Below are 14,555 nucleotides of genomic sequence, written 5' to 3' on the forward strand. Positions count from 1 at the left end.
GATCACTGAGCATGCGCTAAAAGCGCAGCCATACTCTGAGAGATTTATATTTGCCCTTACGGGCTCAAAAAGACTACTGCGCATGTGCCGATGCCGTAACGCAGCGGCCATATAGTGGGGAAATTTACATCCACTCTGATGGGCTAATAAATTAGCATGGCTAGATCGCTGATAACATCTTCTATGTATGCATGCATTATCAGTGTACGCAGAATTCATTCAAGCTGAAGCATGGTTACAACAATGTGTGACTCATTGTGTTTTATAATGTACACGTCCAATATGAAATTGAGGCCCATACTAGACAATACTAGGACAAATACATGCCTGATTGTATTTGTATATGTCCCCATGCGTATACATCCATAAGATACATACGCATGTACATATATTGTGTAATAATCCCAAGGGACATGATCCATTACATTACACACCAAGTTGGTCCTATTGTAATCCCCATAAAAGAAGGGGGGAGATCGGCACCCAACTCAGATAGCCCAAAAATAGAAGTGTTACACCATAGATGCTGCTCGAAGAGATTTTTTATTGACAATTTTTTGCTCAAAACATGAAGTATTTTATTCAAAAGAATATCCAAAATAAGTATAGAAATTATCCAAAGACAGAAAAAAGGTAATCAGCCCGCTGCATGGTACTGGTTCCCTATCACCACCTGTAAGTAAACAAAGACACATATTGTTAAAATATAAAATCACAAGATTTCATAGTAATCAAATAGACATCCCTTTTTTTTGTTTATCAATATTCTATATACTATATTGTACACGTAGCAAGATGCGTATAAATACAGGAATGATTAGAATCTATATACTATATTATACACGTAGCAAGATGCATATATATACGGGAATGATTAGAATTATAACATACACAGATTCAAGATGGTTATCAAAGAATAGCAGATGGAAACAAATGAGCTAGACTGGACAAGATATCAGTGGGGAGTTGATCAGGTCTTATATATACGGTGTCATATTGAATTCCAAATTCAGGCCCTCAGGCGACAAGGAGTTTAATTCGTAGATCCATTTAAGTTCGAGGAGTTTTAACTTCCCCTCTCGATCACCCCCCCTAGGGGAGTCACGAACTTCGTCTATGATCCGGTAGCGGAGCTGACTCACATTATGTCCAGCTTCTTCAAAATGTTTCGATACCGGAGCATCCTTGTTTTTTGTGCGGACCGTGCTTTTATGTTTGGAGATACGCTGGCGTATCTCCATCGTTGTCTCCCCAACGTAAATCAGCCCACACGGACACACAATCATGTAGATTACGTGCGTTGAACGACACGAAAAGGAGCCCTTAATACGATATCTTCGTCCCGTTCTGGGATGTGTGAACACATCTCCTTTAATCATATTCCCACATGAGGCGCAGCCCATACAGGGGAAACACCCCCGACTACGGGCATACTGAACATCAGATGTATTGTGAGAAATCACTCTGTTAGTACAGACTACTTTGTCTCGTATGTTAGGTCCTCTTCGGTATGACATGAGGGGAGGCGCCTGGAACTCCTGAATAGTAGGATGACTAATCTTCAGGAGATGCCAGTGTCTTCTCAGAATGTTTGAGATAGATGGACTTACCCTGGAGAAGGTAGTGACAAAAGGCATACGGAAACAACCCCTCTTAGATTCCTTAATGGATAATAAATCCCCTCTCGATTTAGCTCTTACCCTATCTTTATATTCATGTACCAGCTCGCAAGGGAATCCCCGATTCAGAAATCTGGCCGCCATCTCCTCAAGTCTGGTTTCAAAAAATTCATCGTTTGTGATTCTCCTTACACGGAGCATTTGGCTCCATGGAAGGGACTTTATAGTGCCTGGAGGATGGAAACTAGAATATTGTAAAACATTGTTTTTGTCTGTCGGTTTTCGGTAGATGTCAGTAATTAGTGTATTATTCTGCCTCAGTACTTTGACATCTAGAAATTGTATCTCCTCACGTGAGTGTGTCAAGGTAAATTTGAGTAGAAATAGGAAAGTCCCGCAGCACACCTAACACATGCACTTCAGTGCAGAGGTTCCAGTCTGTATATGCCAAGCCACCTGTGGGGTCATGAACCAAACCCCAAATAAATGCAATGGTATCCAAGGAGGCGGCAGCATCAACGGTGTAGAGATTGTAAAAAAAAGGGTTTTATTGCTCCCTAAAATGGCGACGTTTCGACTTAATCTAAGTCTTTTTCAAGCCTCTTGAAAAAGACTTAGATTAAGTCGAAACGTCGCCATTTTATGGAGCAATAAAACCCTTTTTTTTACAATCTCTACACCGTTGATGCTGCCGCCTCCTTGGATACCAAGGTAAATTTGAGTGACGGCAACAGTGCATTTAATTCGGCATGAAAAGATTTCAAATCGTCCTCCGAGCCCCTCCAAATAAAGAATATGTCATCAATATACCTCCACCAGGCCTGGACAAAGGTCCAGGCTGGGGAGGTATAGATGAACAGTTCTTCCACATGGGCGAGAAACAGGTTGGCATAATTGGGGGCCATATTAGACCCCATGGCAGTCCCCCGTTGCTGCCTATAGAGACTGCCGTCATATGAAAAAACGTTTTTACAATTTCCCCACTATATGGCCGCTGCGTTACGGCATCGGCACATGCGCAGTAGTCTTTTTGAGCCCGTAAGGGCAAATATAAATCTCTCAGAGTATGGCTGCGCTTTTAGCGCATGCTCAGTGATCTTTTTGAGTTCGTTTGGGCCAATGTTTAATTCCCTACTATATGGCCGCCGAGCTGTGTCATTAACGTATGCGCAGCAGCGCTTTTGAGTCCATTTGGGTTATTGTCAGTTTCCTAGAAAAAATTTATTTTATTTATTTATTCATTTATTTTTTTTAAACTTTATCTTTGTCTTTGCTGCTCGTTTGTTGATGTTTATTCTCCAGCTGCACTGCATGATCCTGGCCCTATGACTACCTGTGTGGGATGGGTGTGAACCTACCCTGGGATTTTGATTGGTTTTGTGTGTTATATGTGGGGGTATTTAACTAGGGGGGTTGGTATGCTGCTTTATGCTTGACAAAGATCCTGTGTGTAGGATCGAAACGTTGCAGCTATGTCTTTTACCATTGAGGAATAAAGTGCTGTTTTATTCATGATTAACCCCTGGAGTGCTGATTCAACACATTTTGTAAGGATTTCCTACTTCTTCCGGTCTTTGGGTCCAGACCTTGGCTGTGGATCGTGCACCCTGCAAGCCTGTAAGTGCTACAACATATTGATTGGAAGTGCTGTTCCCCTTCTCATTTCTTTCACTATTCTAGGCAATGGGATGGAAGGGAGCCACCAACACAAGCGTGAAGATGCCCTGAAATCTTGGGGACATCCGTTGAGATAAGGAGGTTCTGTATGACCCATTATTCATTATCACTGGAAGAGGCATGTATGGCGGTGTCAGCAGGATGGGGTGGAGGGAATGACGGTAATTATAGAGTGTTAGTTCATAGACCGGTATGGGAGGCACATCACTTGTTTCAGATATTAGGACGAAGTGGTGGTAAATGTCAGCAGTGTCCAGTAACCACAAGTCAGCAGTTTACAATGAAAGGAAGGATGATGAAGTTGATATGGTAGTTCAGCAAGTGTTTACAGGCAGTGATTTTTCAATTAATTGTAAGGGGGTACTCAAAAGGGTTAAATGGTTGCCATGGCAATGGCCCCGTGACTTGCGCCAAACATTGCATCAAAATTGCCCCATGCGCCAAAATTTTAGCTCTAAAGAACGGAGAATGCTCCCTGGGAATCTTCCAATGGGACACGGTCAGGACTATAAAAGGATTGATCATGGAGCCACAGCAAGAGATAGCAGTAGGACTGAGAGAGAAAAATGAGAGTGTGGGTATAAAAGGAGTTCCTGGTGAAGCGATGTACTACAGAGGAAAGTGTTGGCTGTGCAAGGAGAGACACAGTGTGGTATGAGAGACAAGGAAATGTCTGAAGCATACAGCAGCAGCCATGTAGAGGGATTGACATCTTGCTGCTGTGAGGTCTGCCATCCCAAGAGGATCTGTCTAGCTACAGGGGACCAAATGAAAAAAGATCCTAGACAGTGTCAAGAACTTCTGGTATCCATGGTTGAGAAATACACCGAACTCCGCATTAGCCAGAAGCTACTATTCCTACATGACATACCGTAAGTGAGGCCAGCCTCAATCTCCTGTAGGTATGCACACCATTTAGGACTTTATTAGATAGTCAACAGGCTTGTTGTACAGTAGGGCCAACAGATCTGGACTGTTAGTAAATTATATTCGCTTGAGGCTTATGGACAGAGTTACTGTCAGGAACTTGAGCCTTTGTAGGACGGACATTTTTAATGAGTTTCAAATATTATAGTCACATAAGACTGTGTTGATTGAAGTGAAGTCTTAACCCTACAAAGCAGAACTGTGCGCTGCGTCAAGAGAACTGCATTATTGTGTAAACGGACTGTTTTTCTTCTGTTCTTTGCAAAATATTATGGGTAGTGTTCTTAAAAGAATATTACGGTTATTTTGCGTGATTCACCCAGTAGTATTGCTTTCTAGATTTAGCTAGTGGTAGTCAGTCTTAGGCCAGGCTCACACGAACATATTTGAATTGCGTATTACAAGCGTGATGTATGCGCGTATTATATGCAGTACATCACGGCAATTCAAATACATTGATTTTCGCTGTCACACTCACACTAGGGTTTTTCCATTGCGAAAAATATGGAGGTAAAAAAGAACGCAGCACCTTATATTTTACTGCTTAATATACACGATAGAGCCCTATTGTTCTCTATGGGGGCATTCAAAACGCTGTATATGCGCAATTCCATTTATATGCAACGTTGCCAAGCGACGGAGGGAGAATTTAAAAAAAAATTAAACCAGGACGCCTGTGCAGGCAAAAATACGCAGGTTCATACCATGGTAAAACACTGCGTTACCACACGGAGTGTTTTACCACACGCTCATGTAAGTCCGGCCTTAGTTAAACATAAAAGCTAAATTGCTTTCTTGCTTTTTAATGTTACCCATTTTTGTTTTCTTTGCTCAGAAATAAATATTGTGTATTTTTGTAACTTCTTTGTCTGCATTGTACCCTGAAAATGTGTTGCGATATCAACAACCCACAACATAGTATTGATTTTTCTCATAAAACAAAGTGGTTTATGAAACAGTGCCACTCTTGTACGTAGACTATTCCTGGTACTGCAGCACTCAATTGAATATAGCTGAGCTGCAATACCAGACACACTCCATGAACTAAAGAGTGGCGCATTCCTGGAAAGAAAAAACAGTCACTAGTCGTGATCACAGCGGCATAGTTACACAGTATCTTCCATAAGGTGCAATAGAAAATGGTTGCATTATACAAAAAATGTTACATGTAAAACCACTCCATGAACCAGTAATGCCTTTGTTTTCACATACTGAACATGTAAATCTCAGGACATTATAAGCCCCGCCCTCACATGCCTAGGAATGTCTAGCAGCCCCCCACGCACAGGTGGGATAAGAAGCAATAAGCTTCACCTGGGGGCTGAATCAGTGGTACCTTTACCTAACAGGAACAACGGTACATTCCGTTTAAGAAGGCACACAGTTGTAGAACGGTGCAACACAGTTTCAACCACTCCAGTAATGCTGAATTTACTCTTTGGCAACCTTACTTTGGTTCACCAGCCTTTGCAGGAACAAGTCTCAGTTTCTGGGCAGTTACTGGAAATGGTTAAAGGGGTTTTCCAGTGAAATACTATTGATGACCTATCATCAGGATAGGTCATCAATGGTATTTCCCTGGAAGATTCTGTAAGTTTATTATACATATAAGGCGGATCCACACAAATGTAAATGCATTTGCACATATTTTTTAAATTAGCGCGAACGTTAATTTGCACAAGCAAATGTTGTTTGTGCCAAAATGAAGCTACGTCCCCTGGGACAGATGCAGACTTCCTGAGGATGGGAGAAGTAAGTGAGAAGTGCGCCACAGAGAGGAAACAGCAGAGAGAGTCGCTGAGGACTTCATGTAGCTGTCTGAGAGTAGGGACAGCTAGGAGACTCAGTGGGCCAGTTGGGCTGGGAGGGGTTGCTCAGTCTGTAATGTTACAGGAGTTCATACTGCAAAATCACAAAAGCCACAGCCGTAGGGACGGTGCTGGAGGCGTAACAGAGACTGACCCATCACTCTACAGCTTATAAGCTTGGAGACCAACGACGGATATTGGAAATCTCTCTACCTCCATCACCGTGAAGAGTTCACAAGTGAGGAAAGTAGCTCAATAAAAACTAAGTGTGCGCACAAACAACTAGAGACAGACAAGTAAGCAGGCCTGCTAGGTAAAGACTCCGATATACAGTATCACTTTATTCATCATTGGAATTTTGCATTTAAAGGAACTTATCTTTTCCCTGATTGTGCACAACCTCTTCGTTAAATATACACTGTCCGCGGAGAGCCGCTGTTTTTGTGGAATCATCCCTTTCTCTAGAGACGTTACTCTGCTGTCGCACGGGTATTCTTCTGGACAAATTTGCACCAACTATACGTTGCTTACTGTGTTTGCCAAGTGTTGTGTTCATTAGATAGTGATAGTCAGGCCTTATTACTAAATGCTAAAGTGTTCCATAACAGTTACCTATCATTCATTTATGTCATTCTAGCACATCTACTTGTTGTTAGCAGTTGTAATAAAAAGCTGTATTTTTGTAGTCTGGTGACCGCCTCGTATCCTGGACCTGTGTCGCACCACCACCCGCTACACATGCACAGTCACTTAGTTACATTATAGGCCACTTTAGTTACTCACAGTCTGTTAGTTACATAACAGACGTCTCGTGGCTCCGTGGACACTCACCACATTCACAACGTTAACACGCACAGCCCCTGTGTTGTAGGGCTCTCCCACTTTCACCAAACACAGTGGTATATGATTGCAACTACCATAAGAGGGGAGGGAGCTCCAGTCATTGATTCTGTATTGCTGGAAGCCATAGCACCCGAGAGACTGTAAGTGTGTGTCCGTGGACTGCTGAGTGTGACTCTGGAGCTACACCAGTTCCTTTGGGAAAAACAGCCTCGATGTAAGAGATTGTGGCAGAGTGGGCGGTAGGCTCACACCCTCATTAGCTTTGAATAGTTTGCACTGTACCATGTTATGCAACTTTAAAGGGGTTGTCCCGCGGCAGCAAGTGGGTCTATACACTTCTGTATGGCCATAATAATGCACTTTGTAATGTACATTGTGCATTAATTATGAGCCATACAGAAGTTATAAAAAGTTTTATACTTACCTGCTCCGTTGCTGGCATCCTCGTCTCCATGGTGCCGACTAATTTTCGCCCTCCGATGGCCAAATTAGCCGCGCTTGCGCAGTCCGGGTCTTCTGCTTTCTTCTATGGAGCCTTTTGTGCAGGATGCCGCCTCCGTGTAGCTCCGCCCCGTCACGTGCCGATTCCAGCCAATCAGGAGGCTGGAATCGGCAATGGACCGCACAGAAGAGCTGAGGTCCACGGAAGAAGAGGATTCCGGCGGCCATCTTCACAGGTAAGTATAGAAGTCACCGGAGCGCGGGGATTAAGGTAAGCGCTCCGGTAAGCTTTCTGTACGTCCCTGCATCGGGGTTGTCTCGCGCCGAACGGGGGGGGGGGGGGGGGGGGGTTGAAAAAAAAAACCCGTTTCGGCGCGGGACAACCCCTTTAAAATAAGTTTTTCATGCATGTTTTCTATAGATGACCAGCGAGGGTCTGTCGATAGAGATCCCCACCGATCAGCTGATTCCAGGCACTGCTGTCACTGCAGGAAGCAGATCCTGCTGAGTGTGACTCTGGAGCTACACCAGTTCCTTTGGGAAAAACAGCCCCGATGTAAGAGATTGTGGCAGAGTGGGTGGTAGGCTCACACCCTCATTAGCTTTGAATAGTTTGCACTGTACCATGTTATGCAACTTTAAAAGAAGTTTTTCATGCATGTTTTCTATAGATGACCAGCGAGGGTCTGTCGATAGAGATCCCCACCGATCAGCTGATTCCAGGCACTGCTGTCACTGCAGGAAGCAGATCATGTCGTCCATACTGCAGTGACCCAAGTTGGAAGTGTAGGAACAGCTCCCATTGATTTCAATAGTAGCTGTGTCTGCACTACCAAACCAGGCTGCTGCAGTGCAGATAGTGCGATCTGTCTATACTGACAGCAGTGCTGGTAATCAGCTGATCATCAAGGATGCTGAGTGTTAAAGATCCCTGTTGATCATCTATTGATAAATTATCCCAAGGATAGGTCAATAATAGAAAAAATGGTTGAAGTTCCAGAAAACTCCTTTAAGTGTAATACCCTCCTATGGAGTGATGGTCCATAAATAAGATTTGTATTTCTAGTAAAGTTCTGATTTTGCTATTGAACTGTCCCCACCTCCGTCTGTCACTGTGACGCCATTCTACATACATCCTACCTGCATTTTACATTACTTCAAAGGGATGCCAACCTTAAACAACCCTGCTTCATTGTTTACTTTTAGGATCCCCCCCCCCCCAGTAATCAGCTATTCCCTTTAGCTCATAAGCTTTCCAATAGAGGGGTCTAGTGGATGTGGAGCATGCAAACCCCTGTGATTCCTCATTATTTACCACAATGAGGGTCCCCCAATAATACAGGGGTCTATGGTCCCACAAATCTATCTCTCTTACCATCCTTAGTCTTGGACTGGGCTTTCCTCAATGAATTTTGTGCTTTTTGTCAAGAATAAAATGAGAGAACTTAAGTCTACAAATAAATTAGGAAGTTAATCCCCTGTGAAGGCCTCTCGGCCAATCCACTATTTACACAACAAAGAGTCTTCAGTGTGCGGCTTTAGATGTTAAATCCTTTATCTTGGCATAATGCAGGGGAAAAATATAATTCCCAAAACAAGGCCTCATTGCAACGAGTGTCCAACTACATATATCCTCTGTGGGAGAGATGGACGTCATGTCCCATACCCCTTCTTCTCTTTGCCATTGTGCAATGGGTAGGGCGATTTGTGGTGCCAAATACTGTGGCTTTAAATTGTATTGGCATTCCATTTGCCATACTTAAAAGATCGTAGATGGAGACCTAAAGGCCAACCACACATGTTGGCTTTCATACATGATGTACAGCCTGACACAAGAAAAAACATCATATGTAGCAAACACCCAACAACCCATCGTCTATAGTTAATTCTAGACTAGTAAATAGTAGCGTACCTAAGGCCGCCTGCAGACGAGCGGGTCGGATCCGGCAGCGAGAAATCTCGCCGCGCGATCCGACCCCAGAGCCTGCAGGGGCGAGCGCGTACTCACCCGCGCCTGGCGGCCCCGGCTCTTTAATGTGCCGGCTGCCGCGCAGCCGGCGCATGCGCAGACCGGAGCCGGCGGCCAGGTGAGTGCGTGCTCCGCACAAAATTAGAACATGCCGCGGTTTGTTTGCCGCGCGAGATTTCGCGCGGCCAAACCGCGGCCGTCTGCATAGGAGTGCGTATTGTAATGCACTCCTATGCAGACTTTCAGCGGCGGAAATCCCGCGGGAAATCCCGCGGCGGGATTTCCGCTCGTCTGCAGGCGGCCTAAAGAATAGGGGACCCCAAATACTAAAATGGAACCTCTAACTGGTAGTGGATGTCATCACTTTGGACAAGAGTAGTTCATGCTAGCATAAGGTGTAAGGTGTAATAGTTGGCAATATAATTTTAGGGGGATGTTCCTTTAAATATTGTTTATTGTGAAGCGATAGTGGGTGAGTGCGTTATGAACAGTTTTGCGCTATGAACAAGGCTTCTTCACATGTGTCGGCGTATTTTACTGTACTTTTTCTGCCTGCAGGACATGTTTATTTGTGCCTGGCAAACAAACGCACCGAATGAAGCAGCTAATGAGTTCCAGATGTGTTGGTCTTCCTATGCAGTGTTTCATGTATCATCTTGCATATTGTGCTTGCAGTTGCGCACCCCCCACCTCCCCATTAACATCTATTGGGACCTTTGGTGCACAAATACGCAAAAAAATACATGTTCTATTTTTTTGTGTGACCGAAATGTGCCCACCAAATATGGAAATGTGAAATCAATGGGTTCTATCCTCTGCATATTGCATGTTTCTCACAGCCATAGGAATGAATTGGCAATATAGTCCAAAAATAAGTGATATAGTCAACTAGGCGATATATGTCCTTACTAGTACATAGGCACTTTGTAGCAAGTCTCCAATTGTCCTTAAAGGAATTGTCCATGTTGAACAACACCTTATAGTAGGTCACAGAAAGGGGTTCCCTAATTTGGATCCTATTATAGGTTGAGGAACTGCAAAGAGTGACTCTCATTCTGGAAGGCTATTGGCATCAGTACATTACATGGACATAAATGGGCTCCATGCAAAGCTTCACTATGGTAATAAAAGCTGATCATGAGGGGCTCCTAGCAGTCGGACAAATATTTTCCAGGCTATTGCCCCTTTAATTAGGCAAAACAAATCCTATTTCACTTGCTTAGGCCATATCCTCTGTAGTTGCCATTATTACAAACTCTAGGGGGCAAGGACCTTATTACCAGGGGATCTGGTTAAAATGCATAAATCTTCAACTTCGCTGATCTGGAAAATCCAAAATGATTAAAATGTAAACCTATAAAGGGTCTTGCTGGTAGCCCATCAGACTGGGATCCATCGGCACAGGCCAGTGTCATTCCCATGTATCCCGGCAATATACCATCGGCGAAGACTACAGGGCTGTGACTAGAGGGCAGTCATATTCCTCCGGCTGGAGATCACACTAGGGCAGCTATTGTTTGCAGTAATAATGTTTTTTGTGAAGCAGAAAACTGCGGGAAGTACCTGTGAGGCCCCCAGTGCTTTGTGTGAGGCGGGCCGCCTCATTAATCACACGTCAGATGATGGTCAGAAGAGACAAAACACAGTGAGACTGGAGAGGCCGAGTATTGTTCTGGGGGCCACATTGTAAGGGGGGAAGGAATCAGATTGGGAGGGTTTGGGAAAGATAACAGGCTATTTCAGGACAATCGCTGATGCAAGGAGAGCTTCAGTTTCTAAATATACATGTCTTTTTTTCCGTCACGTTTCATCTGTCTCTACATCATCTTGTATATTCTTGCTTATCTTCCCTCATTTATCTCCATTCATTAAGTCCCAAACTGAGCTCCTTATTCTTATTCCAATGACTACTTATTATTCCACACCAATGTCCCCAGCCGTCATTGCTCCCATAATAAGGCCCTATTTAATCTGCATTACCAAGAGCTGTGCCCTTTCCTTCTAGCAGCAGGTCAGACTATACTAATCTTATATACTGACGATAACCAGACATGGAAAATCCCTTTAATAAGACCTCCAGACCAAGACTCTACTCATATCGCATGGCTCCCAATCTTCCTTGCTCACTTCCATACTTCCTATTTCAAGGCATCCCCAACACACACTTATTATAACCCCCGATCTCCTCCTTTCCACTCATGAATACTCCTACCCTCTTTCTAGATCTAGAATGTCCCCCTTGTACACCCTTATCACGGCATTTCTGCATTTCTTCACTTGTCCCTTTTTACTCCATTGACTCCCATTCTTCCTCATATCTACACCTCATACCCTTTCCTTACACATCACCTTCTCAACTACTACCGCAGTGCAATTATTCCCTACAGCCTAATTCACATCCTTCCGATTCCTCATTACCATTATTCATTTCTCGCTCACTTTCTCCGCAGCTTCTTTATGTCTGGATTATTACCATCCGAATCTCTGCTTTCATCTACATGCCCCCACCGCCTCATCCATATATCACCCCTACTACGCCTTCTTTCTCAATTTCCCATTTGCACCATTTTATGGGAAGCATTTCCTGCCAACCACGTTGCCGTCCCCCTATGGATATAGATCAAACGATTTGCTGTCTACGCTGCAAAGCCCTACTTTTAGTGACATCATCTCTCAACTCTCTCGGCTCTTTTGCAGCGATAAATTCTGAACGTGGGAAGGAGCTGCTAATGAAGCCGAGCGCTGCATGCAAGAAATACAATGGAAGTAAGATATCAGAGCACAGAGAATCCTGGACGCCCGTGTGCCACCAGTCCCTGGCATACACATTCAATTCTAGCAATATTTTCCAACATTGTGCAATGGTCCTTAATAGAGATGAGCGAACGTGTTCGTCCGAACTTGATATCCGTGCGGATATTAGGGTGTTCGGGATGTTCGTTATTCGTAACGAACACCATGCGGTGTTCGGGTTACTTTCACTTCCTTCCCTGAGAAGTTAGCGCGCTTTTCTGGCCAATTGAAAGACAGGGAAGGCATTACAACTTCCTCCTGTGTTGTTCCAGCCCTATACCACCCCCCTGCTGTGAGTGGCTGGCGAGATCAGGTGTCCGCCTAATATAAAAGTCGGCCCCTCCCGCGGCTCGCCTCAGATGCCTTGTGAGTTAGATGAGGGACAGTGCTGTTTGTACCGGAGCTGCTGTAGGGAAAGAATTGGTAGTTAGTGTAGGCTTCAAGACCCCCAAAGGTCCTTATTAGGGCCACTGATAGCTGTGTGTTGGCTGCTGTTAGCAGTGGCATTTTTTTTTTCTTCTCAAAATCGCCTCTGCAGAGCGTTGCACCCGGCATTAGGGACGGAAGTGTTGCATAGGCAGGGAGAGTGTTAGGAGTGAGTGTAGCCTTCAAGAACCTCAACGGTCCTTTCTAGGGCCATATTTAACCGTGTGCAGTACTGTGCTGGCTGCTGTTAGCTGTGCTGCATATTTTTTTTCTTCTCAAAATCGCCTCTGCAGAGCATTGCACGCTCCATTGATACTGCAGGAAAAGAATTGTGTAGGCAGGGCCACAACACAGTTATTATTCATTGAATATACACAGTGCGGCCTTTTGCTTGTAAAACAAGTGAAAAAAATTCTATTTGACCTGCCTCTGTCCGTCCTAAGGGCTGTGGACACGTGTCGGCTGCGTGTGCAACGTTTAAAAATCAGACGCACCCAGCTACGTTTTACTCCTGGCTTCGCCATTTGCTTTCCTTAATTTGGAAAAAAAATACCTGCTCTGCCAGAGTTATAATAACTCTGCTACCCTCAAGTTCTGTGCCACATTAGCAGGGCCACAGCACAGTTATTAAACTTCTCATGTTCATTGAATATACGCAGTGCTACCTTTTGGTGGAAAAAAACTGAAAAAAATTGTATTTGTCCTGCCTCTGTCCGTCCTAAGGGCGGTGGACACGTGACGGCTGCGTGTGCAACGTTTAAAAATCAGACGCACCCAGCTACGTTTTACTCCTGGCTTCGCCATTTGCTTTCCTTAATTTGGAAAAAAATACCTGCTCTGCCAGAGTTGTAATAACTCTGATACCCTCAAGTTCTGTGCCACATTAGCAGGGCCACAGCACAGTTATTAAACTTCTCATGTTCATTGAATATACGCAGTGCTGCCTTTTGGTGGAAAAAAACTGAAAAAAATTGTATTTGTCCTGCCTCTGTCCGTCCTAAGGGCGGTGGACACATGTCGGCTGCGTGTGCAACGTTTAAAAATCAGACGCACCCAGCTACGTTTTACTCCTGGCTTCGCCATTTGCTTTCCTTAATTGGGAAAAAAATACCTGCTCTGCCAGAGTTATAATAACTCTGCTACCCTCAAGTTCTGTGACACATTAGCAGGGCCACAGCACAGTTATTAAACTTCTCATGTTCATTGAATATTCGCAGTGCTGCCTTTTGGTGGAAAAAAACTGAAAAAAATTGTATTTGTCCTGCCTCTGTCCGTCCTTAGGGCGGTGGACACGTGTCGGCTGCGTGTGCAACGTTTAAAAATCAGACGCACCCAGCTACGTTTTACTCCTGGCTTCGCCATTTGCTTTCCTTAATTGGGAAAAAAATACCTGCTCTGCCAGAGTTATAATAACTCTGCTACCCTCAAGTTCTGTGACACATTAGCAGGGCCACAGCACAGTTATTAAACTTAGATTATTCATTCACTAGAGGCAGTGGGGCCTTTCGTTTTCAAAAAAGGGAAAAAATTATATTTGGCCTGCAGTCTTGCGCCAATTTATTTCCTGCCTGTGAAATCAAATCACTGGTAATACAGCATGCTGAGGGGTAGGGGTAGGCCTAGAGGACGTGGACGCGGCCGAGGACGCGGAGGGCCAAGTCAGGGTGTGGGCACAGGCCAAACTCCTGATCCAGGTGTATCGCAGCCGACTGCGGCGCGATTAGTAGAGAGGCACGTTTCTGGCGTCCCGACAGTCATCGCACAATTCATGGGTCCACGCGGGAGACGGTTATTAGAAAATGAGCAGTGTGAGCAGGTCCTGTCCTGGATGGCAGAAAGTGCTTCGAGCAACCTATCGTCCAACCGCAGTTCTGCGCCGTCCACTGCTGCAAATCAGAATCCTCTGTCTGCTGCTCCTCCTTCCTCCCAGCCTCCTCACTCCACTACAATGACACCTGCTCAGCTGCGTGAAGACTCCCAGGAACTGTTCTCTGGCCCCTGCTCAGATTGGGCAGCAGTGGTTCCTCTCCCACCAGAGGAGTTTATCGTCAC

The 14,555-nt window shown here is 44.6% G+C and overlaps 1 long non-coding RNA gene across 1 annotated transcript in view; it reads right to left on the reverse strand.

Annotated features, from left to right (window-relative positions):
• Positions 1 to 524: 524 nt before the first annotated feature.
• The window catches only part of LOC136580576 (uncharacterized), an 84,289-nt gene continuing 70,258 nt past the window's right edge, over positions 525 to 14,555 (reverse strand). Inside the window, exon 2 of the long non-coding RNA XR_010786969.1 lies at positions 525 to 673. This is a non-coding gene — a long non-coding RNA (uncharacterized lncRNA). The remainder of the gene's footprint in view (positions 674 to 14,555) is intronic.

Source organism: Eleutherodactylus coqui, chromosome 10 (assembly GCF_035609145.1).
Source record: "Eleutherodactylus coqui strain aEleCoq1 chromosome 10, aEleCoq1.hap1, whole genome shotgun sequence".
Classification (NCBI taxonomy): Eukaryota; Metazoa; Chordata; class Amphibia; order Anura; family Eleutherodactylidae; genus Eleutherodactylus; species Eleutherodactylus coqui.